This window comes from Lissotriton vulgaris, chromosome 8 (genome assembly GCF_964263255.1).
Source record: "Lissotriton vulgaris chromosome 8, aLisVul1.2, whole genome shotgun sequence".
In the NCBI taxonomy this organism is placed as follows: domain Eukaryota; kingdom Metazoa; phylum Chordata; class Amphibia; order Caudata; family Salamandridae; genus Lissotriton; species Lissotriton vulgaris.
Window position 1 is genome coordinate 1,155,534,243 of NC_141696.1, and position 27,698 is coordinate 1,155,561,940.

Genomic DNA, 27,698 nt, shown 5'->3' on the forward strand with positions numbered 1-27,698 from the left:
TTGCATGGTGCCCATGCTTTCCTTTTAAGGGATTTGGGGGCTCACTTTCAGTCTTTCATTAATCCACAGTGTTTGATAATTGGTCACTATTTCTTCCTTTTTTTTTAAAGTCATATTTTCATTAGGTTTTTATTCGATGCAACACCATCACAAAGTGGAGCTGCACTCATGACGAGCTGAGCTCGTCATGACCACACCCATTAACATTATGGCCCAGCACAGGAGGGGGATATCATCAGCAGAGATGGTGTTAATACCTCACTTTAATTGATATCTTAGTCTGGGCACATTTGTTATAGCGTAATTTCTACGCACTTCAAGTCATTTAGTTGTGATTAGCAGTCTTGATGGCAGAAGGTATGGGTGTTACCACCAGGTACAGAGATTTTAAGGGGAACCTGAAACAATCTAAACAGACTTCACCTACCCTGGACCTACCAGCTAAGGGTATTACTGACTCTGCTTCAACTTTAGAAACTATATTACTCAAACTCAGTACTGTCCATGATATAGCACAGAATACTAAAACGAACACCTATGTGCTTCAAGTAGAGGTGGCGGCAATTCGAAATGACCTAAAAAATCTTTCATTACGTGTTTCCAACACTGAAACATGAACAAGGAAAGCACATCCAAAGTTTGGAGCGCTCCATGGTTTCATTAAGAAGGGACCTAACTGATCAGGAAGATCGGAACCACAGAAGTAATCTTCGTATTTTTGGATTACCGGAGGATTGTGAGAAGTCTGCTCCTTAACCCCTTCCATGCTCATGACGAGCTCAGCTCGTCATGCAGTACAGTGCTCCTGTGCTCATGACGAGCTGAGCTCGTCATGAACAATGGGAAAAAGGGCCATGCAGCACCTTGGGAAAATACTTTTAGCATTGAAGGTGTTAAGTGATGAGTTCTTACTTACTTGGATCCCAAATGTTCTGAATATTTCGTTCCACAAGACTTTGAGATAGAACATGCTCATAGAGTCCCAACTTTTAAACCTAGAAAGATGTCTTCTCCAAGACCTTTGATCTTTAAACCTTTGCATCACCAACATACTGAGCAAATTCTGGCACAAATGAGGAAGATTAAAATAATACAACGGGAAGGTCACAGAATATCAATTTCAAAAGACTTTGCCAGAGTCACTGAAATTCGTCGCAAAGGCTTCCTGAATTTACGCAAGAGACTCACTGATATAAATATTCCATTTTCCTTTGCTGGTCCCTCAAGATTCAGAATAACTTTCAAAGGCTGTGCACACATGTTTTTATGATCTCTCGTCATTCCTGGACAATCAATTTGAATCGCAGATAAACTCACCCGTAACGATTAAAATCTATTGACACATCTGTGCCTAATGCTTTTCATTCATCTATTACATATGCTGGTTCTCTGTTTTTTTGTGTGCCTTGCCACAATCTTTGTCATTATTGCTGTTTTCTGTGTTCATCCTACAATTGGTGATTTCACACTGAGGTTTAGTTCATCCTAGATTAGTTATTCTCTATTAATTGATTATCCTTTTTACAGTATAATGCATTTTTCCATACTGTTTTTAGTGTTATTTGAGATTACATCTGTTGCATGCTATGTACAGGTTGACCAACCTAATTCTTTCTGTAGATATATTGTTAAATTTGTACTACTGTTAATGTACATCTATTCTCTTACTCATTTCTATTTTTCCTATTACCTATTCTTTGCTGTTAGTAGCTATTTGAGCCTTTATTTTCCTTATTCCAATTTCTATTTGACTCTTTATCCTTTTTTTCCTCTGTTCAGTGGTCCTTTTAGGCAGTATTCTTTCTAGATAGATATATTAATTCATGACATCATTTGTCACCAATGTTATGCTTGTCTTAGACTATAGTTAATTAATTTCATTGGTGAAATAACACTTTATAATAGACATTCAATTTAATTCTTCTATCATTTTTGTTCTTGCTGAACAGTATGGTTCATGATATGTTTACTACACATCTTTTCAGTGGTCTTTTATGATACATATAATATGTTCTTTCCTTTGACACCAGAAATATGCAATGTTTTGTTTTGTATCTTGTTTATTGGAGATTACCTCTCTATATATCCACATGATTGTATGTTTTTATTTATTCTTGGATCTATCATTAGCTTTCTCTCTCTTTAATCTCATGATAAAAGTAAGTATCTTATTTTCTATTTTCTGTATTCTATTTTCTTTCCTTTGTTTTCTTCAACCTGTTATTATTCTTTTCTATTTGGTCTGTTTATTCTACTTTTTATTTGACTTCTTGTTGCTCTGCATTGACGATAACATATGTATGTGTATTTACTATCTAATGGTATTATTGTTCATTATTGGAATGCTACATTATTTTGCTGATTTATGTTTTTATATGCACCAATTTAAACTTAGCTAATCATTTCTTTTCTTTTTATTGTATATTTATCCTGAAGCTAATGTTAGATGCTCTATTTAATTTTTATTTTCTAAGTGCTCTAATTGTACGAGATAGTCCCTTTTTTTATTCCATCAATTTACGGTTGGTTAGATATTCTCATTCTATATTTTGTGGTTATCCTCTTTGCATCTTATTTATATACATTTTATAGACTGGTTTATAATACCTTAGATTGTTATTTATAATACCTCAGGTTGATATTTATAATACCTTAGATTGATAGTTATTTGTTACTATGACCTTACCTTATGTATCTATTTCATGATATCTGTCTTCTTCAATGTTCAAGTAAGTTATATTTATTGAATTTGCATTATGTATTCTTATTAATGGGTTATAGGCAATATAGTAATACATCTGTAATGCTACACTTGTTTCATCACTCAGCGACATATCTATCATAGAACTGTCTGCAACACGGTTGAAGGCCTCTGGGACTATTTCAGAAGTTTAGCGGGGATGTGGTCTACTTCAAGAGACGGAGATATCCTTTAAAGAGGCTCTTCTTATGAGGAAAGTTGGGTTCTTGATTTTACTTGTTCTGAGGCTTCTGGAAAGAAAGATTCTGTTGTTACTCTTATTTACAAAAGCTCTAGTTTGTGTATTGTTACAGCTGAGCATGACAACAGTGGTAGATGGCTACTTACCTGTTTAACTAATGGTTCGAAATATCTATATATTATGAATTTATATGCCCCAAATATTGATGACCCACTTTTTTGGTGTATCATAAATAAAAAACAGAATTTTAGAACAATTGTTGGCGGGGATTTTAATCTTTGATCCTATTTTGGATAGACACTCTGCTTTTAAATTTTGACCCCTTAGGGGGCATAAACATCTACTCAATATGTGCTCGTCTCATCATCTTGTTGATGCATGGAGATTGCATAATCCTTTGGGTAGTGATTTTACATTTTTTTCCTCTCCACATTCTAGCTTTTATTGCATTGATTATCTTTTGGTAGATGCCTCTATTTTAAAACACACTCTAAATGCCATGATTCATCCAGTAGTTGTTTCTGACCATGCAGCGGTTTCTTTAACTATTGTTATTCTCACAGATACAAGAGGCCCTTGTAACTGGTGTCTCAATACAAACATTTTGGAAGATAATTAATGATGAAGCTAAAGAACTTAATGAGGAAATTGATAACTTCTTCAAGTATAATTAATCTTTGGTGAGCTCCCCAATAGTGTTGTGGGATGCACTTAAATGTACTATACGGGGTCATATTATTAAAAAAATTGTCAAAAGGAATAGTGACATTAGAAAATCCCTTCAATCTATGGGGGATGATATTAAATGCAAAGAGGAACTGTTCAGACAAGCAAACAACACATAACTCCTGCAGGATATAAAAAATGTGAAATACTCTTTTAATTCTATAGTCACTAAAAGAGCTTATATTAGTGTATATGCCCAAATATCTTGTCATTTATTGTTACAGAATAGAGCTGGTAAGCTCTTGGCTGTCACGCTAAAATATCAAAACATGAATGTCAATACTACTCGCATTTCTCATATTACTGATAAAAATGGTTCAAAGAAATTTATGAATCATTATACACTCCTAAAGATCAAACTACTAAGACTACCTGTCAACAGTTTCTTCAGTTGATTCCTACTAATATTATTTCCCATACTGACATGACTGAATTAGGGAAACCAATTGATACTGAGGAGATCATCCAGGCTATGGATGGTTTACCTATCACCTTTTATAAAACATTTACTCCTTCAAAAATCAAATATCTTAAAAGAATTTTTGATCATTATGTTTTTTTGTGGTAAGGTTTCTGTTTCGGCTGCTGAGGCTACTATTGTAGTTATACCAAAGGATAGTGAGGATCATTCTGATCCCAAAAATAAGCAACCAATTTCATTATTAAATATGGAAGCTAAAATCTTTGCCAAGGTCTTAGCAAAATGTTTAGAGGGTCCTATTCCCAATCTCATCCATGACTCTGAAACAGGTTTCGTAAAAGGGAGACTTGTCAGAGACAACATTCGGACCTTCTGTCATATATTGGAAATAGCACAACCTTCCGTATTGCCATGGGTGGCGATCGCCCTTGGCCTCGAAAAGGCTTTTGATAAAGTCGCTTGGCCTTTTTTACAAGCAGTATTAGAATCCCATAACCTTGGAGATTCTTTTATTAATATGGTCATGTCTCTTTATGCGCAACCAAAAGCTAAAATCTGAATTAATGACGCTACATCTTCCTTTTTTAATCTTGGTCATGGCACTAGACAAGGGTGTCCTCTTTCACCACTTCTCTTTCTCCTATCTATTGATCCACTTCTTCATCTACTTAATCTGAACCAAGGTATTAAGGGGTTTCAATTTGGTTCGTACAAATTTAGAACATCTGCTTATGCTTATGATGTCCTTATTTTTTCAGAGGATATTGCAACAGCAATCCCCATTATCTCTAACATCCTAAGTGATTTTTTGCTTGTCTCTTGGTACACTCTTAACAAAGAAAAGATGGAATTGTCCCTTAAACGTGTTGAGTTTTCCTATTCTCGTGGGTATTTAGGTTTTAAATGGCAATCGACTTGTATCAAATATTTAGGGATTTGGTTCTGTAAGAACCTTTCAGACACTATCAGCTATAATGAATCTCATATCATATCAAAGGTTAAGAACCTTTTATCTTCCTGGTCTCCTAAATTTATTTCTTGGTGGGGAAGATTACAAATTCTTAAAATGATGATAACCCCGATTATAACATTTTTATCTTCCATGTTACCTATAAAGCTTTCACCTGCCTCTTCCATGAGCTTGATTCAATCTCTTCAAAACTTTTATGGAGCGATAAAAGAGCCAGAATTGCTTCCACATACATCAGGAAACCTTCTTATTTGAGTGGCTGTAATCTTCCAGACTGGAATCTATATCAGATTTTGTTCCAGCTTCTAAGCTTATTTTAGATCATTCTCAATGTATTATATTAGACATGGTTAATGCATTAAAATATGTTGTTAATAAAGTATCCAAACCTAGTCATAAACCAAGATGGTCTTCTTTATGGCATAATCTTAAACTTTCTACTGAAATTGATCCTAGCATAGCCTCTTAGTAGCCTGCCAAAGGTATTCGATTGGTAAAAGATCTATATGATTCTAATCATGATCTTCTTCCCTTTTCTTTCTTTCTTAGCCAAGAAATATAATCTTTGCAACATGGGCTTTTATTCTTTTGTTAACTAAAGGTTAAAATTGCTAAAATACCCCTATCTACAGATTCGGTTATTGTCTCACTCCTTTCTATGTGGTTATATTCAGGCCATACCACGTCTAAAATTTATAAATTCGTATCCGCTCCACTCACTTCACAGTCTATGATTACCTATATTAAATGTACTCATCATTTTGCAGATGACATTTTTAAACATATTTCACAAGATACTTGGCATTTGATTAGGAAATTATCCCTATGTAATTCAATTGCTCCTTCACTTATCCAATCCAAATTCTTTACACTAAATCTTTAACATTGGACCCTGATTCGTCTACATAAATTGAAACTACGAGATAGTGATCTTTGTTGGAATTGTAATCTTGTACCAGGCACCCATCCACATATGTTATTTGAATGTACGTTTTTAGATTCATTTTCATTTTCATTTGGATTCTTTATTCGATGATTAAAAATCACCATAAAAGTACAAACATTCAATATATATTGAGTTCATTTCTTTTAAAAACAAACCATCAAATTAACATGTAACCTGATGTAAGTGCAACAGCAAAGTCCCAGTGAAATGAATAAAACATTATGATCCATTAAAAACAATCACAGAGTTATCACAGTTCTCACTATTCCCCCCCCCGCTCTAGTTGCTCTTAGTCGGACAGCTACTTTAATAACATTTATAATACAGCACAATTTTGTAAAAAAATCAAAGCCTCTTTAGCACATTTTATATTTGATTTTTTCAGAATGTCTACCAAGAATCTACGCCTGGGTTCAGAATAAAATGGACATATCAATACAAAATGAAGGGAATCCTGCGGGGACCTATTGTCGCAGCCGCAGGTTCCCTTCTGCTCAATAGTAAGTGAATACCCTAATGGTGATCCCAATAAATATGGTAAAAAATTGAGCCTAAAACGGGTCATTAAAAACCTTTTCTGTGCATTGTGTAGCAAATATAAGTAAGGTTCCATTCCTTCAGTAGTCTTTACAAGGTTATATGCGCACACCGTGATTTTAGCCCTTTCTTGTTCTATTCTCTGTGTGGCTTTGTGTGCAAAAAACGCTTTTTTAACAATTGTCTTATGCTGGGGGATGATCGCTGTCGGATCGATAAAAAGATTCCCTAGGCCCAGAGTTACCAGTACAGATTTTACATAACTGAGCCACGGGATTCGCAACCGTTTTTCTCTGCCCAAGCAGTCCTTCAATATTTCCCTGCTTAGGCTCGCCTCTGGGTTTATCCAGATTTTAAGCCAGGCTAAAATTGGCCTAACCTTTATTGAATCTTCGAGGTAGGGGATCCCTAACTCCCTGTGTGCTATTGCGGCTGATAAGCTGTGTGGGGCTTTCAGGACGGATCTTAGATGTTTATTCTCCTCCCGCAGCAGTTGGCAAATGTTTGCAAAGCCCCACACCTCTGCCCCATAAGTAACTTTAGAGCAGCATATTGAGTTGTATAGGATCATCACCTGTTCGGGGCACCACCTCCCCAGCCTTCGGCCACAACCAGCTATTGCCCCATTGGCGGCATTCATTTTACGGCAACGATCCTCTATCAGGACGTTAAATTTAAATAACCCATCAAACAGTAAGCCTAGATATGAGAATGACTTAACCTTCTCTATCTTATGACTCCCTATTGTGAAGGTACATTTGTTGGAGGGTTTTTTACCAGCAGATAAAACATAAGATTTGCCCAAATTAACAGAAAGGTCTAATGAGCCCATAAAAGAAACAAAACCATCAATTAAAGTCTGTAAACTCCTTGGTGTGCGCCCGAGGAGGTCCGCGCCATCTGCGTAAAGTAACACAGGAACATGACGCAACCCTACTCGTGGACAGTCAGATCCCAACTGTAAGAGGTGCTGTTCAAGATTATTAATATAAAGGGAGAATAAAAAAGGCACCAGGATGCAGCCTTGACGAACCCCACTTTTACATTGGAAGGAGTCAGTGCATCCACCCTCAATGATATACCTGACTTGCGCTGAGGTATTACTATGCAACTCCCTTAATATGTTAATGTGGCCAACCTCTATCCCCATACTGGTCATCATGTTCCAGAGCTTACCTCTGTTAACATGATCAAAAGCAGCTGCCAGATCCATGAACCCCATATAAAGGGATTAATCACTGGCCATAGTGTATTTGGCTGCTATCATAAAGAGGTTCAAGCATTGGTCGCTCGTAGAACGACCCATCCTAAAACCATACTGTGCGTCTGAGATGATATTATTTGCTTCTGTCCATTCAGACAACCGGTTTAATATCCCCCTTCCCAGGATTTTGGCGGACACAGCAATCAGGGAAATGGGGCGATAGCATTGTGGGTCAACCCTATTACCCTTTTTGAAAATAGGGAGTGGCAGTAGACCAGGAGGGCGGTAAGCCACATCGGATTGCAGTATTAATGACTCTCGTCATTATAGGGGCCCATAATTCCACTGAACTAAGGAACAGATCAGGCGGGATTCCGTCCGGGCCAGGTGCTTTATTTTTTGATAGCCCCTCGATCCCGACCTTGATTTCCTTTAAGGAAAAAACTACGAGCTGACCTTGGTCTGTATTCCCTTTTTCATACTGTGTGTCTATTTCATGGTTATATAGACCCCTATAGTGAGTAATCCACATGTCAGGCGTGATGTTTGTTCCTAATTTAGGGGCCATGTCATCCTGGAATGTGGGTCTATTGATTATTTTCCAAAATTCAGTCATGTCCCTCTTTTCCCCCGCTTCTCTAAGGTCCGCCCAACCTTCTGCTTGTAATGCCTTTTTCCTACTGCTCAACTCACTTTTGTATTTTTTCCTGCAGGACGCAACCCGAGTGACGTCCCTAGGCTTTACTTTGATACTGGCTTTGAGCTCCCTCAGGGCTTTAGAGCAGTCTCGGTCGAACCATCGCGGCTGACTACCAGTCTCTTTTGGCGGGGCGCTAGTCTTTAACATCCCATCTACCAAATGCGCAATGTGTTCAAATGCTATGAGTAGCTGCCGCCCTTCAATTGTCTCATCTAAACACGTCTCAATGGCTTTTTTCCCCTTCTCCATAAGTGATTCATAAAACCTATCCCCATTGATCTTAGACCACCTTAGGCGTCTGCCCTGGTCAGTAACCCTCTCCGATACCGCTACAAGCTTTTCCCGGATTTGGGCGGGATGGTATAATATGTCTAACACCAAAGGGTTATGATCGCTAAACAGGTTTCATTCTATGCCAACCCTAGAGATTCTGTTTAAAAAGGCCCTTGAGGCGATAATGTAGTCAATATACGATGAGCATCCTCTACCCTTGAAGTTAGGCGGCACGGTCTCGTCCTTTGACATATGCACCATATCCAGGGCGTGAACCGGATCCTGGTTCAATAGAAATTTTGTTAAGGCGTCGCCTTCTGCAGTGTGCTCAAAGTGGGCTCCATTGTCCTCTGGGCATCGCAACCATGTCACGTCTATTGGGAGAAGGGCTGGGCAGAGGTGACAGTTAAAATCCCCCACGATTATTCTAGGGCGTAAGTTTTGGCTTTGCGGGTAGGGACTTGGCGCAGTCTATGCTCCAGTTCCTGTATCAGTACATTACATCCCCCACCCGCCACATTATTATACACATTTAGTATTGTCAAGTTAAGTCCTTTACCCTTGAGCCGCACCTCTTGGATATCATGAGAATTACAATTTGTAGTTGACCATGTACCAGGGAGATTCAGGTCCACATATACTGATAGCCCACCCATAGCCCTGCCTGATCTAGATTTCCTTGCTAGAACAGAGAAACATTTATACCCTTGTAAATGTAATGAGTGGTTATCAACTGCCCAAGTTTCCTGTAAGCAGATTATGGGGAATTTGTGTATATACTGGCGCCATTCTTTGTTATTAATTTTGGCGGCCAAACCAGCGATGTTCCAAGACACAATTGTAACTGCCTCATTGGCCACCTTCCCCCTTATGTCTCCCTTGCCTGGGGCTAGTGCATAAACTGGTTGCCCCTTGTCTATGGTCACACAAACAGGCACTGATTTTTGGGGACAAGTATGCTTTGGGGGGGAAACATACACGTTACAAGTTGTGGTTGACTTAACAGTTGTGCAGGGGCCCTTTTCAGCGACATCAATATCTGCTATATCTCCTAAACAGAGTCAGTTGACACCCTCCATGCCCGCTAATGCTGCTAAGTGGTTAAAAGTGGGGAAGTGGTAATCACCTTGATGGTGCGAAAAAGGTCTAAGATAATCATCCTGCCTCTGGGTGGGGAGCCCAAAGCCAAGATTCCGGGGGCAGAGTGAGGGGTTTGCATGGTTGTTCTGCTGATGGTGAGAGATGGGTCTGAAATAACCATCCTGCCTCTGAGTAGAATGCCCAAAACCCAGGTTCTGGTGGCAGAGTGAGGGGGTTACATAACTGTTCTGTTGATAACTCAAAGGCCTGAGGTTGGGTATCGGGCGACTATTCCTCTTGGGTAGAAGTAAGTTAGATCACGTATAGAGATAGCGTTGCCTACATTTTGTGGAAACCCATTTACAATGTACCTTACAACTCTATCATCTTGGAAATTTATGATGACAATGTCACCCGATACATCCTTGGTTCTTTTCCCCAACCAGGCTAGACGTCTAACATTAAGTATTGCCCCATTTATTTGCGGTGGAAGTGGGCAATTCTGCCTCAGCCAGTCTATAACTTTATTTTTTAGCCCACGTTGGTCTTCTCCACATCCATCCACTAGTGCTGGCACCCCGGTCAGGACTGAAACATATGGCGCCGCTTCCGGGGGCAGCTCTACTCTGAGCTTCTTAACTGGGAATGTCTTAACGGGTTTTTCTTGATCAATGGGTTTGGGGGCATTTCTGGACGGATTTGTTAGCAGGCCATTTCCTGATTTATCTGAGATTACTCCTTCCTGTATCTTCTTCGCGCTATTTTTACTATTTATCTAGCGCCAGGACACCTCCGGGTATTAGAGCGCTCTATAAATATGTAAAATAAATAAATTTATCGCTGCAGTGTTAATGGGTAATATTTTGCGGGGTTTGGGTTTAGGCAAGGTCATGGTTTTTATACCATTCTGAGCAGTGGTATTTAAAGGTGGTGCGGAGGGATGGTGCTCTAATTCAGGTTTAGAAGAATCTTTAATTACCACTTTGATTTCCCCTAACTCCCTTTCTAGCTTCTCAATTTGACTGGTTAATCCCTTCAATCTCTCAACTAATGGCAGCGTGAACGATCTTAATAATTGCTCTATACTGCCCAATAGATTTGTGCTAGATGGGTCATTTAACGAGGTGGGTGTTGAATTGACCATCAGAATTGGTGTAGGTGCATTGGGGGAAGGTTTGTCGGAGGGCCCCCCATTTTTGCCAATAGCCTTGTTTTTATATAGAGAATCCCCCCTCTTTTTCCTTCTTTTGGGTGGTGGACCTTGGGCTCTGTGGATTTTTGGTGCTCCCTTTACTATGTTAGGTAAGTCCACTTGCGTTGGCAAAGTGTTGGGCAGGGCTTCTACGTCTGAAATCAAACTACAATTCAAAGATGAATCATTTATAATCAAATCATTGACTACAACTAGTGAGGGAGTATTTTCTTGCAAAAGTAGTGGGATACTGATATTTAGGGATGCCTCACTATCCCCAATTACAGGGGAAATACTATGGATTGGGGAAATCGTTAGCTTTGGGGAACCTACGGATGATCTCTTGTTTTTAATGCATTCGATAGAACGGCGTCTCTCCGCCCGTCGCTCAGACAGAGCGAGTTCCTTGTCTGCTACGGTGTTAACCCTGAATAAGAAATCATCCAGCGTACGCTGGTTAACTCCTCCTATAGATGGGTACCTGTCTTTTATGGGAGACGACGTCTTAGTTTGCTGGTAAAACCAATTCTAAACTAACACAAAAAACTAAAATAATTAAAACACTGTGGTCCAACAACTGCGCAAGCTACAACTTAATAAACAATGTAGCTGAATAATAATAGATTCCGCAGCTTGCTACATATGAGGACAAATCTACTTTACCACAGATCAGTCAATGAAAGGGAGGGGGCCCAGCCTAGTCTCTTACGGTCTCTGATTTTAATGCCTCCTGGCGCTGTGCGGCGGGATGCTACTTCCGGCCGCTGGGGCTGATGGTCAGTGTAGTTCCTAGTTCCCTGCTCTGCGGCTGCACTGTGATGTCAGGGGTGCGGCGGCGGGTGGAGAGCGTGAACAGCAGGGCAGTAGGCAGTCAATCTAGACACTCACTGGCCAGCACCCAAAAACCACCTGGCTAGGTATTAGTAAAAAGTTTTTTTTTTCCGCAGCTGGTAATATGACGATGCCACAGGGAGTTATGGGATATGTAGTCCTCTCTGCGCTGATGCAGAGCAAATAATGCAGAGCAATGAGGTGCTGTCGTAGTTGGGAGCACGGAAAAAGGTGGGGCACTTATTGAATACTCAAAGAAAATCCAAAAATACTGACCGTCCCCCCTTTTTTGAAGGTAAGGTAGTCACGTCAGGGGATTGTGGGATACATAGTCCTTGTCAGCCCAAATCCACAGAAGGTAAAGCAGAGGAAAACACGAACTACTGCTCACACATAGTGCTTTGGAGGGACAAAGCCCAGCAGGAAAAGCAAGCCAACATCACAGCGAGTCTCTAAAAAAGAGCAGCGCCATCTCAGCCAAGCAGAAAGCGATTCATCAGAAGCACGCCGTCATAGAGAAAGGGTCCAGCGGCTGCTCTTGTGCCTCAGAAGCGAGCTGCTACAGCAGAACACTCGCGAGAGGGAAATGCGAGCAACGCTGCCGCTGCTGCTGCCCCCGACAGCTGCCAGCTCCGTCTGAAAAGGGATCCGAGAGAGCTGCACCGACGGTTTCAAAAGTTCAAAGAGAGCAACGCTGCTCCTGCCACAGATCGCCCAGCAAAGCAGCCTCTCACCTACCGCCGCTAGTCTCTGAAGAATACACTGCTATACCGCTATCCCAGCATCTTCCAAAGGAGAAGCCACAGCACTCTCCGCCAAAGACAAGGCCCCCTTCCTCTGTATCCTGTTGGCAGGGCACCAATAGTGCAGCGTCAGTATGGCCGCCACCTGTGCCCCTTTCCTCCGCCGGCACCACGATGTTTCGCCACCCTCCTCCGCAGGCAGGTATCAGACACCAGTCAGGCCATAACAGGCTTCAGCCCCCTGCGCCGTGTAATGCCGCCACCTACCACGGACTAGAGCGCGATGGAAGAGCCGCCGCCACGCAGAGTTCGCCGTGGCCTGCACACCACGTGGGATCAAAGTGCATTCGAAAAATCAGAATGCAGGCCTCCCGTTCTAACCGCGCCGCAGCCTCCAGTGAACAGTGGCACAAACTTCAGTCTCGAGGACTCCATGACCTGCCGTTATTAGATTCCTTTTGGGGCCTGATACAGAAACACTTATCATTAATTTTTAACACATCTATAGAACTTTCTTTGCCTATGATTTCACTAGGTCCATGGGCTGCAGTTATTACTTTACCCCTTGACAATACGGATCTGGAGCTTATAGACTTCTTTTTATCCATTGCTGTTAAAATTACACTACCAGAATGGAAATCTTTTCATCTCCTGTCTTATCATAACTGATGAGCATGGGTCTTATATCTTCGTGGAGCTCATACCTTTGTTGAAGGGAAACATTACTCGCCTTCCATTTCTAGTAATGTTTGGCGGTCTTTGGATAATTACATAAATTTATCTTCTCAGGGGTTGGTAGCTCAGTATCCTTTTGAGTCAACTTTTTAACTTATTTTCTTAACAATGAAGCAGATGTCCCTTCCCGCCTATTGTATTTCTTTCTTCTCTATCTTTCTGTTTTTTTCTAATATCCCTCTTCTCTTTTTCTCTTCCCTACTCCCTCGGCAGATTTCAATTATCTTTTCAACAATGAATATATGTACTTGGTTTTATCTGTCCATATTTTTGGGATGTATATAACATTATTTGATGACTCTATAATATATATTGTTTGATTATTTGTAATTTTATCTATTGTTAACTTTTTTAATATAATTAAATTTTTGTCTCTCTTATTATTCCCGCCATTTGGTTCTTGGTGATGAATTCTTTCTCTTTTTAAATGCTTCGGTACTAATTTATTATATACTTGATTCTGATATATTGTATTGTTATTGTATTACAAATGTATTTCTTGTTTCAAATAAGCAATAAATATATTTGAACTAACAAAGCTATCTTTCCCCTGATATGTTGCCAGATGCGTGTAGACCCATTAATTATTCTCTGGAATGACAATTTCTACCTTGACATTGTTGAAGATATAGTAATTGTATGCATGTTTATATTTATTTCAGTGAAATGGAAGCATGGTCAAACAGAGGAACTGGTATCTTCTCTAAGAGAATGGGCATGAGTTGAATACATAGAGCTTTCTTCACTGAGCATGTTCATAAGCATCAGGAATGATTGTTGTAGGGTAGGTATTTTGATGAAACAATTGTGATAGGATGGCAAAAACCTTAAAGACGGAGGTAGATGGCGACCGGCTGAGACGCTCGGTCGTGAGCTCCGACAAGACTCCAGGAAAATGTGCAGATAAAGCACTTCCTGTGGCGGAATCAGCTAATTTAACGATATGAGTTAAAGTTTTGAGAAACCCTCCCCTGGCAGACAAGCAGTCGGAGTCCTATTACCTGACCGGCGAGATCAGCAGCGGCAGCATTTTTCTCGGATTGTTTCGTTCTTAACTCCCTGTCTGCAACTGACCGGCCGATAACCTGCTCCGATAACCTGCTCTGGCTCCGAGGACAAATTCGAAGAACATTGTGCCAAAGTTGAAACCTGCATGACCGGGTGGACCGCAGTTGTGGTGCAGCGGAGCCTGGATCCCGCAATCACCCCTTCAAACAATAACGGGCTGTGGGAGAGAGCACGAGACGCTGCCCGGAATTACAGGAAGACGATCGGCGAGATCAACTTCTTCTTCCGGGGTAAGAGCAGCAGAGCTTGCGATGCTTTCGTGTGTGTTTGCGTTGGTGGGGCGGGTGCAAGCAATGAAAACACGGTGAAAAGCCCACTAGGTAGTAGTAGTGAGGTCTTCAGTACGGGCATTTGAAAGGAGAGGTGAGCCCTAATTCTCCTGAAAACCGAGTGATTCTACAAGGAACGAAGTGCAAAGAGCGTCACATTGAAAACTTTATGACGATACAAATCCTGATAATTCCTTGCTGGATGAGTGAAAGGAGAGGTGAAAGTCTTGCCCCAGAGGAAGTATTGGCAGAAGGGGAGCAGACACACAATAAGCAACAGAAAGGAACTGAGGCAGAGGAAGACGAAATTAAAACCCAATACAATAAGGACCCATTACCACAGAAATCGGAGGAAGCTGGTAACGACCTCACTGCCTTACATCTGGGAAAACACAACATTAGCATAAACAAAAGGGAAAAAGGTCCCCCACAATTTGCTTACACCACAAGATCAAGATCGAAGAAGGCACAAGCAGTAGGAGCAGCCTTGTCCTCTGTGTTAGAGAGATCGGAAGAGGGAGGAGTAAGGTCCGCATACTGTCTTAGGAATCAAAACCTATCTAAACAGAACCTTCTACAGACTACAAAAAGGTGCATGACCCCGAGAAGCACAAAGAAAAACGTGAAACACCCTCCACGCTCAGAAGAATTAACAGAAAATATAAAAAGCAGAGGGTCTAGGAAAAGTAAAGACCAGAAAATCAAGATTACACCATCTCTGAGATCATATTTTAAGGTACAACAAGTGGTGCAGGTACGAGGAGGGGGTCATTGTCTAGCAACTAATACGATCAATATAGCAAACATAGCAAATACAGCGGGCGCAGCATCTCTGTCAGTATCGGACAAGCAGTGTGTTAGTCCAACTTCTGAAGAAGAAGTAGAGGAGTTCGCAGGGGAGGAGACAGTAGAGAGAGCAGGTATGCAGTCGTCCTCGACTCCGAACGTTATCGGGACCCTTCCATTGACACAATTAATATCACCAACACAGATAAGCCAGTCACCTCCACCAGTACAACCATCACAAACAAGCTCCCTGAGTTACCCGCTAACCGAAATATTAAATGATCAAGAAATTGACCAAGAAACTCAAGAGGATGTATTAGAGCAGGAACACATGGATTGTATGGTTAAAAAAAGACTGAAAAAATCTTGGAGGTGTACATGGATAAAATGATGGACAAAATATTGGGGGAAATGAGAGAAACATTTTCAATCTCGGAAGGAAACCAGAATAAAATACAAGAAGTTGTTGAAAACCTAGATCAGAAACTAAATGATTTAGGGGTCAGAGTTACAGCGGTCGAAAATGAACTTGGTTCCTTAAGCAAAAAGATAGACATAAATCAAAGAGAAATAAGACATCTAAAAGACAGCGAGAAAACCATCAAGGAGAAACTAGAATCTTTGGAAAACCAAGGAAGAAGAAACAACCTTAGAGTGCTGAATGTCCCTGAAAACTCAGAGGGATCTGACATTAAGGCGTATGTTGTATCTCTCCTAGAAGAATTTCTTCCTTGGACGAAAGATTGTGACTTAGCTGCAGATATCCAACGAGTCCATAGAGACCCATTCAGAAAAAGCAAGGAGAGAAAGGCCCCTAGAAAAATCTTGGTAAATTTCAGAACCTATTCTCTGAAAGAAAAAAATATTGAGTGAGGGACTAAAAACTGGGAATTTCAATAAAGATAATTGGTCATTTTGTATACGATCAGACATCTGTAAAGCCACACAAGACAGGCAATGGGACCTGGGGCAACACATGCAGGAACTGAAAGCTTTGGGAGCGAACGTACAATTGAAATTTCCAGCTTCCTTAAGAATAATTTGGTGAAATAAAATGCACAATCTAAGGGAACCAAAAGAGGTAGAAAACCTCATTCAGCTGATAAAAGACCAAATCGAAATTGATAAACTAAATAAGGAATAATGCAGTAATGAAGTAATAGAAGGAACAATCTTTAACACACTTTTCTTAAAAACTGCAAGAAGAACCTAGGAATATTGAAAAAAAAAAACGGAAAATACATATATATATATGTATAAACATAAAATGGGAAAGAACAACTGCAGCAGGACATATATTGGGAAGCACCCACGTAATACAGAATAAAGAATAAAATACCTGGAGAATTGGAGCACGAAATCGGGTGTAATAACACCTGAAAGAAGAAAAAGGGAGGCTTCCTCAGGGAGGGAATCTCAAGCAACACTGTACCACAAAAATGCAATTCTTAAATACACACAGGTGGGGAGCAAGGTAGGGAAAAAAAAAGAAAAAAAAATCCTTAAAATTGGAATATAAAAGGAATAGTACGGGAGTTAATGGCTGCCTCAATCTCAAATCCACAGCAAGAAATAACAATTTAAGATGACAAAAGAGAAAACTATAAAAATTCTAACATGGAATGTTAACGGGCTCAGAACCCCTTCAAGAAGAAGAAGGATTGTGGAATACTTGAAAGAAATAGAAAGTGAAATTATTATTCTCAAAGAAACACATCTAACAAATGCAGAGTGGACTCAATTGGTAAAAAATCTTCATTGGATTGGATCAAGCATACACACATTACAAGAATGCAACATAAAGGGGGTAGCAATTATCATAAAAAAATCCCTAAATGCCAAAATAGAATCCAAAGAAGTCGACAGCAAAGGTAGATGGGCAGTTGCTAAAGTCAGGACTGAGGACTGTATACTCACAATTGTGGGATATTACGGCCCAAACATGGATGACCCAGCGCCTCTCCAAAAACTATACTCTGAACTTTTAACATTTCCAGCTCCGATTATTATAGGAGGAGATTTCAATATTATAGAGGATCCTAAAACAGACAGAATGCCCCCAACAAAACAATGGAATCTACCAAAAATGAGGGAATGACTAGGGATCTACAAAACAGATCTAAACCTGGAAGACATGTGGAAGCTAAAAGGAGAGAAAAGCTATCCATACACCTTCCATAATAAGAAATTAGGTCACAAATCCAGAATAGACTTTTTCTTAATGAACAAATCTCTGCGAGCTAATGTAAAAAGTATTGAACACATACCTGCGCATTTATCCGACCACTCGGCGGTACAGTTAACCTTATCACTTCCACAATTCCATCTGTCCAATAGATGGACTGTTGATCGATCAATCCTTAGAGATGAACAAAGTGTGGACCAGCTCATAACAACTTCCCTCCATTTCTTTGTAGATAATGCTATCGGAACATCAAAAAGAGTAACGTGGGATGCTTATAAAGTGGTAATAAGAGGTAAACTACTTAGCTTGGGAGCACACAAGCATAAAACAAAAAAACTGGATATTAATAAGTTGGAACTGGAAATCAAAGAAGTCGAATTACAGCTAGAGTGTGGCATAACTCAAGAATCAAGGAAAAATTTAGAAGAGAAGCGACGTAACTTAAAGGAGAATCTGGTGGATTACTTGGATAATATAGTCAAAGATAAATGGGAGAACAGTAAATTAGCAAATCATGAATATGGAGAAGGTTGCGGAAAAATGCTAGCCTGGAAAATGAAAACGGATCAGTCTAGAAATAATATATTAAGCATTTATACCCAAGACCAATTATCATCTTGCTCAGATGATGTCTCAAAAAGGCAAGAATTCTCAACATTTTTTACCACAATATATAAAGAAGACATAAATCCATCAGATAAAGACATCAAGAACTATCTTGAGAACGTCCCCCTTCCAAGTTTGAAAGAGGAAGAAGTGGATTTCTTGAAGGCTGAAATTACGCCAGAAGAAATAAGAACTGCCATAAGTAACCTAAAGAGAGGAAAAGCTGCGGGTCCGGATGCGCTGCTGAATGAATTCTACATAGCATTAAAAGAAACATTAATTGAACACCTAACAGAAATAATGAATAAGACTTACCTGGGACACGAAATGATACCTGATTCATGGAACGATGCGACGATTAGTATTTTATTAAAACCAGGAAAAACCCCAAAGAATTGCGCATCTTATAGGCCAATATCACTTCTCAACTGTGACTACAAGCTGTTCATGAATGTGATAGCTAAAGGACTATCAAAAGTTATGGCTAAATTAATTAACCCGGATCAAAAGGGTTTCATAAAAGGCAGACAAATCCAGGAAATTACGCATGAACTAGTGGCAGCAATCGACGTTGCTGTCTGCGAAAAACTACCTCTAACGATTGTTACATACGATGCTGCCAAAGCCTTCGATCGTGTCAATTGGGCCTTTCTAAATAAAATCATAGAAAAAAACAAACTAGGGAGTAACTTTAGTCATATGGTGAAAGAAATCTATACAAACCCAAGAGCGAAGATAGCAGTTAACGGGAACCTTACAGATAACATCAAGATTCAGAGAGGCACAAGACAAGGTTGCCCCTTGTCTCCGCTACTTTTTAATCTGTATATCGAACCCTTGGCCTGCTCTATTAGAAATCAACCGCTCATAACACCCTTTAAATATGAAAACTGGACAAAGAAAGTTGCACTTTATTGCAGATGATCTAATGGTGTTCACTGACAACTATAACTTCTCCAAATCAGCGATCTAGGATGCAATGAATAATTTTGGCAAGGTTTCAGGATATCTGATAAATAACGATAAAACAGAGGCAATGAGCTGGAATACTAACTCAAATTCATCTCTTCTAAAGGACAAAATAAAATATTTAGGCATCACTATAACAAAAGAGCTTGAAAAACTACCACAACTAAACCTAAATATAGTGGTGAAAGAAATGAGAAGACTCCTTAAAATCTGGTCAGGTCTGCCGCTAGGTTTTTTAGGCAAATCCAATGCAATAAAAATGTCAATTATTCCTAAATGTACTTATCTCTTTAATAACATTCCGTTGGAGTTTAAAAAAGAAGCCCTAAAAAAATACAAGGTGAAATATCTAGTTTTATTTGGTCAGCAAAAAGTACAAGAATCTCATGGAACAAACTCAAGGAACAAGGGGGAATAGCAAGCCCTGATATATATGAATACTATAGTTCTTTTCAATTTAAAAACTTCAGAGCCTTGTTAAAGGAACATTATGCCTACCCAATTTTCCTACAACATCTAACAAATGGAGAAGATCATTTCCTCTTCAAATTTGGTCACCCAAAATTCTTCAAAAAAGTAAAACTGAAGATCTTGAACAATGCTGTTAAGCTTTGGAGTCAGATAAGAATTGCCACAAAGATACCTTACTACAGTAGTATGGCCCCAATATGGGACTCGCCAGGTACCCCAGAATGCTTAAAGGACTCACTATCGATCCCACTTAGACAATCCGGAATTGAAAAATGGGGACAACTCCTGGTTGAAAATGTTTTAATATCCTGGGAACATCTGCAAATAATAACAGAACGAAAAGTCTCAAAGTTTAAATATTATCAGCTGTGCAGTTGGGCCAATACCATCCCGAAAGGAGCAATAGATCCGAACAATTTAGAAACAGAAATGATGAAAGAAACGGTAATAAAAAAAGAAGTCTCAAAATGGTATTGGGCTCTAATTGAATTTGGCGAAGAAAATTTTACTATACCGGAAAAGATATGGAGAAAAGACCTACCAAACGAAGTTATGGATCTAAATCAAATTTGGAAAAAATCAGTAGAGAAATGTTGGCTGTGTGTAAAGCCCGCGGCCCTAAAAAGAAACCATCTTTTCTCTATACATAGAGCTTATTGGACACCCAAAAGATTATCAAAATTTAAAGGCACAGCAGTAAAATCATGCCGCAAATGCGGTGAAGAAAAGGTGGATGATATTCACATGTTTTGTGGCTGCCCAGCACTTACACACTATTGGCATGAGATTGGTAAGACACTAACTGCAGTAATGGCAACACCTATAACTGTAAGTACACTTTTAATTATTTGTGGGATCCATTGTACCACTCAACCAAATCTGATTAGGCTAAGTAACATCAATAAAGCTTATTGTTCGTTCTGATCCTGTTGGCACGAAGAGAAATTTGTATTAACTGGATAAAAACGGCACCACCAGCCCATGAAAACTGGCTAAACTCTGTAATAAAAACCAGCAGATTAGATAGAAAGGGGAAACAACCCAAAAGAATGATGTACTGGGAGATTTGGGAAAATTATATTAACTCTGGATGATAAACCAGAACTTCGCCGTTTCTGATGTTCTTTGTTTCTTTTTTCTTTTTCTTTTTCTTTTTGATTCCAATGATTAAGCGGAACAATAATTCCAGGCATGACTTGAAATCTGCCAAACAGCCTACGGGCTAGATACCCCCAGAAACAATGGAATTATTGAGCAAGATAAAGGTGTACTGGAGAAAATTGACTGGTAAGAACTAAGATAGTGAGAAACTCCCCTTGTATCCATCGATAGACGATTAGGGGCAGTGTGGTGGAACAGTCGCAAAAAGACCGTCAAACTCCCAAACACCTTCCTATCTGCATAAACCGCAATATGAGGGGAAAAAAAAAAAAAAAACCTTAAAGACATTTATGTGTATTAAAACCTTTTGTACTAGACAGCAAATATTGAAGAATGAATGAGATGCATTCTAATTCCTAGTCAGGTAACATCTAGGTATCCTTTTGGAGAAGCAGTATTATGTAGCAATTAAAGAGTGGCAAAATGTGTTTGTGTATAATAAAAGCCGGCATGCGCTCTTATTGCATTGTGTGGAATTTGTGTTTTTAGTTGTGTTTCAAGTGAGCATAAAAAAAGTTTAGTTGGACCTTTTTGACAGTTTGGTGAAATCAGACAGATGTAAGAATCCTGGTGGTGTATGGTGCTATGAGTACCAAGAGAATTTAAGGAGTAGCATTTTGAACAGGAATCAGGGTAAATGCGAAGGCTAATAGAATGAATTCTGAGAAAGAGTTGATTCCCCAAAAATGCCAGTGGTAGCAGAAGTGATACCATGTGGCCTTTTATCCTCCTTTACATCACCAGGTTGACCCCCTTATCCCATGATTAGTTCTTCAACATCCTCCTATTTGCTACTGAGTGATGAAGCAAGCCTCTCACAGGCTCGTGTGCCCCCCCCCCCTTCACTGCAGAGGTCTCTAAGAATGGATTATCTGCTAGTGCTTCCAGAAAAATATACAGCTGCATGCTCTTCAGTGAGGCAAGGAGTTTAGAGGAGACTGCCCTCTTGCCTCAGCTGCCATTCTGACAGATGGTCCCTTCTTATTGGCAGAGGAACTGTCAGGTTTGTCTCGCACAGCTGTTGGGGCTGGCGGCTGGATAACCTTGGGGGTTTCCTGCTCGATGCTGTAGAAGGCAATGGTGGTAAATGTGTGTCCTACCTAAAAGCAGATGAGGCAGAAGCTAGTAGTGTTACAGACGTCATCTAGCAAACAGAGGACTGGGAAAATGTGACAGAGAAGATGATTTTATAGTTTGACTGGCGATGTAAATGTGTTGTACTTGTATAGCGCACAGCTACCCCGGACCGGGGTCTCCCGGCGCTTGTACTCATACCGCTCAGGAACCCTTCCTGGCTTTCCCTGTGAAGTGTCCACTCCTGGGCACCTCCATGGTGAAACCAGGCATCCCTCGCGCTGTTGGGGCCGTTGTGGAGATTAAGCAAGCTATTGCCCAGAGTTGCAGCGTGGGACCCATGATTAGAATAGGCACTGAGGCGAGAATATCCAGTCAGAGGAATTTATGCGCCCGAGACCCGCCGAGGCGGGAATCGAACCCTGGTCCCTGGCCAGAACTCTGCATCAAGGTCATCTGTACAGTCCATAGAAGAAATATGAGAAATATATGCATCTGTTTTACATGATGGTAATATAAACTATATCAAAACACAAAAACATACACTGAAAAATGTGTTTTAAAGCTTTGCAGCCTGTTCATCACATGGTTTCGTTTCGTAGCTTCAGAGATGAAATGTTTCATGATCTGCCCAGATCTAGCAACAGTGGATAATTTGATCCAGTGTTTGACTAGTAATCATGTTCTCCTTTGGCTAAAGGATGTCCCCAGTATGGGTCTAACTCAGAAATGTGGGCATAGGGACAGCTTCACTCAGCAGTTTGCTGATTACGCCTTAGAATATCTGTGTCTTCTCTGCTTAATTTGGACAAAATTAGCACATTTGTGCGCAATGTTTCCTTACATCATAGAATTTGCAGTAAAAAATAACAAAGAAGCAGATTCCTGAAAAGATTACCTTTCCACTGACACTGTAAAGACATGCAGATAATTGTTTTGTATTGAAAACGTTAGAATAGCACTAAATTTCTAATTTCTATGTGCCCTGGAACTTGGTATTTGCTCAGATATTCGGAGGCCAATAGAAAAACAGGTTATAGGTAAGTATATTTGTATTTCCAAGTTCTCCTTGTCAATCTTCTTGGTGGATAATAGATCACTTTCTTAGAGTTGCGGATCATTTTTTTGCACGGTTCCCACCTGCATGGCCCAAGACTCTGGATCACTGATTATCTCCTCATAACAGGGGCTGTGTGATTAACAGTACCCGGGGGCCCATGCAGCCCGAAGCCAAGGAAAAGATGCAGCTGTGGTAGGGTATATTATATTAGTATGTGGTTCTTGTTATAACTAACTTTGTTGAGGGCGGTGTCAATAAAACAAGGTGTGCTATGCGCAGTGAGCTGGTGGGTCTGGGTTGCAAATAGCATAGCCCTATGCTCACATGCCCCTCCATATAAGGCAGCTGGGAATACTGCATCAGTAGTCCCACTGCTCGAATTACCAATACCACTGGTAACTGGATGCAGGAATACAGCATTATTCTGAGCTGTGCCTGAAGAATATGACACTTTACAACGCACGTGTCCCAACGCGTGTCATTAAAATGCATTTTTACATCGCAAAATCCATTACAATATATGTTGTTACAACACATGTCGTTGCAACACATAATCCAATACAACGCAATTACTATTCTAACTCCGCTGGGGCGTTACTTTGGGAAATGTGTTGTAATGGATTATGCGATGTAATGACATGCGTTGTAATTGATTTTGCGATGTAAAAAATGTGTTGTAATGATAGGCTTTGTAACGCGAGCGTTGTAAACAATGTTTCCCGTGCCTGAACGGTAATCTTAAAAATTAGGAATTGCCATGTGAATCAGGATTTCATCACCCGATTCCAGTGGTAACTCACGATTTTAGACACCCACAATTTCAATTTCCCACAAAGAACCTTACCAGATCTTAGCTCATAAAATGAAGGAATTGGGAAAGTTAAATAACCAGGCATGGTATGTAGTCTGAGGAATTTAACCAGGCATAGTCAATTCTCTGAGGGGTAGTTACTAAGTAACCCACCATAGTGTATCCTACCGGCAATGCAAGGATCGTGTGCTCCCATGGATCTGTAAGGAGAAAGTCTCACGCAAATATTGGCCAAGACATAGGCACACATTCCCAGCCTGCACTGTAAAGGAAATAAAGACTGATGCTACATGAAAAGTGACAGCCCATGTGAAGGTAACTCACCCAAAATCAGTGAAGTAAACGTGTTAGTGCGCTAAATTTGAAAACAGGTACAAACGTTATACTACAATTAGCTGTCCCATTGGTAGACTTTTGCGATCATTTAGGGAAACAGAGGGGCATATTTACAAGGAGTTATCACCACCAGGACGTCACTTTTTGATGTTCTGGTGAAGATAACTCCTCTACATTATTTACTAAGCGGCTTTAACTTGTAAATAAGACCCCTATTCATGCAGCACTTAGCGTGAAAGGGCTGGGCAATGGATGTTGCAGTGGTGTTCTGCCACAACACCCATTACTCTTCTTGACACTGCCCCTGTTTACAAGGCTGTCGTAAATATGGGAGGTGCCAAAAATAAGACCAGTGAAAACCTGGTCTTAAACTGGCGCAATGAGGAGAAATTATTAATTTCGCCTCTTTTTGCTGTTTCTATGTGTGCTGCATTCTGCAGCACACATAGAAACAGCAATCGGCAGTAGTGATTGTTCATGTACAGGAAGGTGTCCCTTTCTTCACATAAACAATCATTAAATAATGACCAGTTGCAACTTCTATATGTGCTGCATTCTGCAGCATATATAGAAGTTACAAATCGGCTTTAGCGATTGTTTATGTGCAGGAAGGGACACCTTCATGCACATGAACAATCATTCCCTGCAACACAGGCACCCTTGCACTATACTGCAAGGGTGCCTGCATTGGCGCTAGGCAGCTAAATTTAGCACCAGCGCCAAGGGAAACGCAGGGGTGCGCCATATTACTATGAATACAGCATATCCATATGTTTTCAGAATGTCGGAGCACAGCGTTACCAGTTGTGGCGTAACACCACTCTCCACCATCCTGTTGTAAATATGCCACAAAGCTTCTTTTAGGTTTAAAGTATTTTATTAGAAAGGTACAGCAGCCAAGAAAAACAACCATACAAAGAGTCAGTGCTTACGCCGGGAGGCGTCCCAAGAACAAAGTTCAGATGTCCCAGCCCCGGAAGGCTGCCCTAGTATCCGACGCCATGCGTGGAGATGTGCAAGAGAGTACAGAGTGCAACTCCCTAACTGTTCCGCACCCTTCTTGAAATAAACAGTTCCCCCCCAACAACTTCCCCCCTCCCCCTTCCCACCCCGTCCAGTGCTGTGTAATATCAAATCTCTGTATCATCTCTGCCCTCCACTCCTTCTCCCCCGTCCCCCGAAGGGCACACTCAGATCCTCCTCAATCGGATAGGGTGTTACAATGGTGGTGTAAGCCTCATAAGTCTCAGGTATCTTGGGCATGTAATTTCTTTGAATTCCGTGGCTAGTAGTGTATGAAAAGGCTGCCACAACTCCTCGAAGCTATCCACTTCCCCAGCCAGTGTGAGTGAGAGCTTTTCCATTCCCAGAACATGCCACAGCCTGTGCAGCCAACCTGTAAGTGAGGGAGTGGTCGGCGTGCGCCAGTGTATCAGGATATTCTGAACAGCGGATCCCAGCATGATTGCAATCTGCCTCCCCCTTCGAGATTTTAGCGGGTACATTAAGCCATTGGGGAGACCTAGCAAAACGTACGCTGGAAAACGGGGCAGTTCAATACCAAAGCATGTATCTATCTCATCGACCACCCCGACCAGTATGCCTGTATTATCGGACAGTCCCATAGAACGTGTGTTAATGTGCCTACCTGCCCACAATTGCGCCAGCATCTGTCGTCTATGAGTCGGTTCATTTCGTGCAGGCGTTCCGGGGTATGATACCAATAAGTGGAGACCTTGGTAAAGGTTTCAGTGAGGCCTACATGGTAAGCTGAATGTCGTGCCCGGTACGAGATTTGTTCCCATTCCTTGTGACTAAGTGTTCTCCCTAATTCTTTGTTCCAGCGTTCCCTCCCAGGGATATAGAGATGGGAGGGTGGGGGCTGTAGCATCTTATAGAGGTCGGTTATGAGTTTTGTGTCTGAAGTGCGTGTCACTAGCCACCGTTCATACTGTGACAGTTTCCTGTCTGCTGCTTCCCTAACCTGTGGTTGTAGAGCCCAGTGTTGGACCTGCCAGTATCTCATGCGGTCGGTTTCACCCATCTGATACATGTCTTTGAAGCTCTGAAAGGGAATAATCCCTTCTTCCGTGTACATGTGAAAAAGAGCCCTGCAGCCCCGTACTCTCCAGTGTGAGAAGGCCCCAGTTTCCGTCCCCGGTGTGAAGTCTGGATTGTCTACAATAGGCGTGAATGGAGATGGGAAAGTGGTGAGATCGAATGTTCGATTAGTAGCGTCCCACACTCTCAGCGGTACCCTCGTTATATAGGAGGCATAGAGATTCGGGGGGCGGTGCGACCGGCGGAGAAATGGTATTTCTTGTAGGGGGCGCCCAGCTACTGCTTGATCTTGGAAGAGCCAGTGTGTGTCTGACTCCCACCTGCTCCATTCTACCAAGTACCTCAATTGGGACGCCTGGAAGTATTTGCGCAGGTCTGGAACCCCGAGTCCCCCCGATTCCGGCGCCAAAGTCGTAAGGGCACGGCGCATACGGGGCTTGCGACCCTGCCACACAAAGCGGGACACTTCCGTTTGCATCCGCTGAAGCCATCCCCTCGGGGGCTGTAAGGGCAGTGCTCGGAATAAGTACAGAATTTGGGGTAAGATTGTCATTTTAACAGCTGCGACCCTGCCAAGCCAGGAGATTGTCCCTTTGTTCCACCTCCCCATTTCTTCCTTAACCTTCTTGCTCATCCCCTCATAGTTGACGGAGACCATCGCCTGCAACTTTGGTGCTAGCGCGATCCCCAAGTATTGCACCTGTTCTCGCGACCACCGGAGAGGGAAAAGCCTTTGTAAGTCGCGTCTCGTTGTGGGTGTTAGGGAGACATCCAGGGCTGTGGATTTCGCCACATTCATTCTAAATCCTGCTACCCCCTCAAAGGCCTTGAGTTCAGCCAAACTTGCGGGCAAAGCTCGCCTAGGGTTCTCCAGCGTGAAAATGACATCGTCTGCGTAGAGGCTGATTGTGTGGGTGTAACCTCCCATTCGCACTCCAGTCACTTCAGGATTCTGTCGTACCCGTTGAGCAAAGGTCTCCATATAGAGCGCGAAGAGGAGAGGAGAGAGGGGGCACCCCTGTCTTGTACCGCGTTCAATATTAAACCGCTGCGAACCGCAGCCGTTCACTCGCACCACCGCAGATGGGAATTTATAGCAGTTGAACACCATGCGCCGAAATTTCTCACCTATTCCCAGCCGTGCCATCACTCGCTCAAGGTAGGGCCAATGCACTCGGTCAAACGCTTTCTCAGCATCGACCGACAGCAACATCCTCTCCCCCGGAATGCGTGAAGCTTTTTCCAAGACGTGCACAATTCTTTTCGTATTGTCCACAGTCTGTCTCCCGGGCACAAAGCCAGATTGGTCAGGCTCAATTAAACCAGGGAGGTACCGCGCCAGTCTCGCTGCTAGGATCCCTGTGTAAATCTTTAGATCCACGTTCAGGAGGGAAATTGGTCTATAAGAGCCGCACTGGGTCCTGTCTTTCCCTGGCTTGGGTATTACCGACACCGTCGCCTGCAAGAGGTCAGGAGGGATAGCCCCGGGATCGGAAAAGGAGTTAAACAGCCTAGTCAGAATTGGCGCTAGCTCCGAGCAA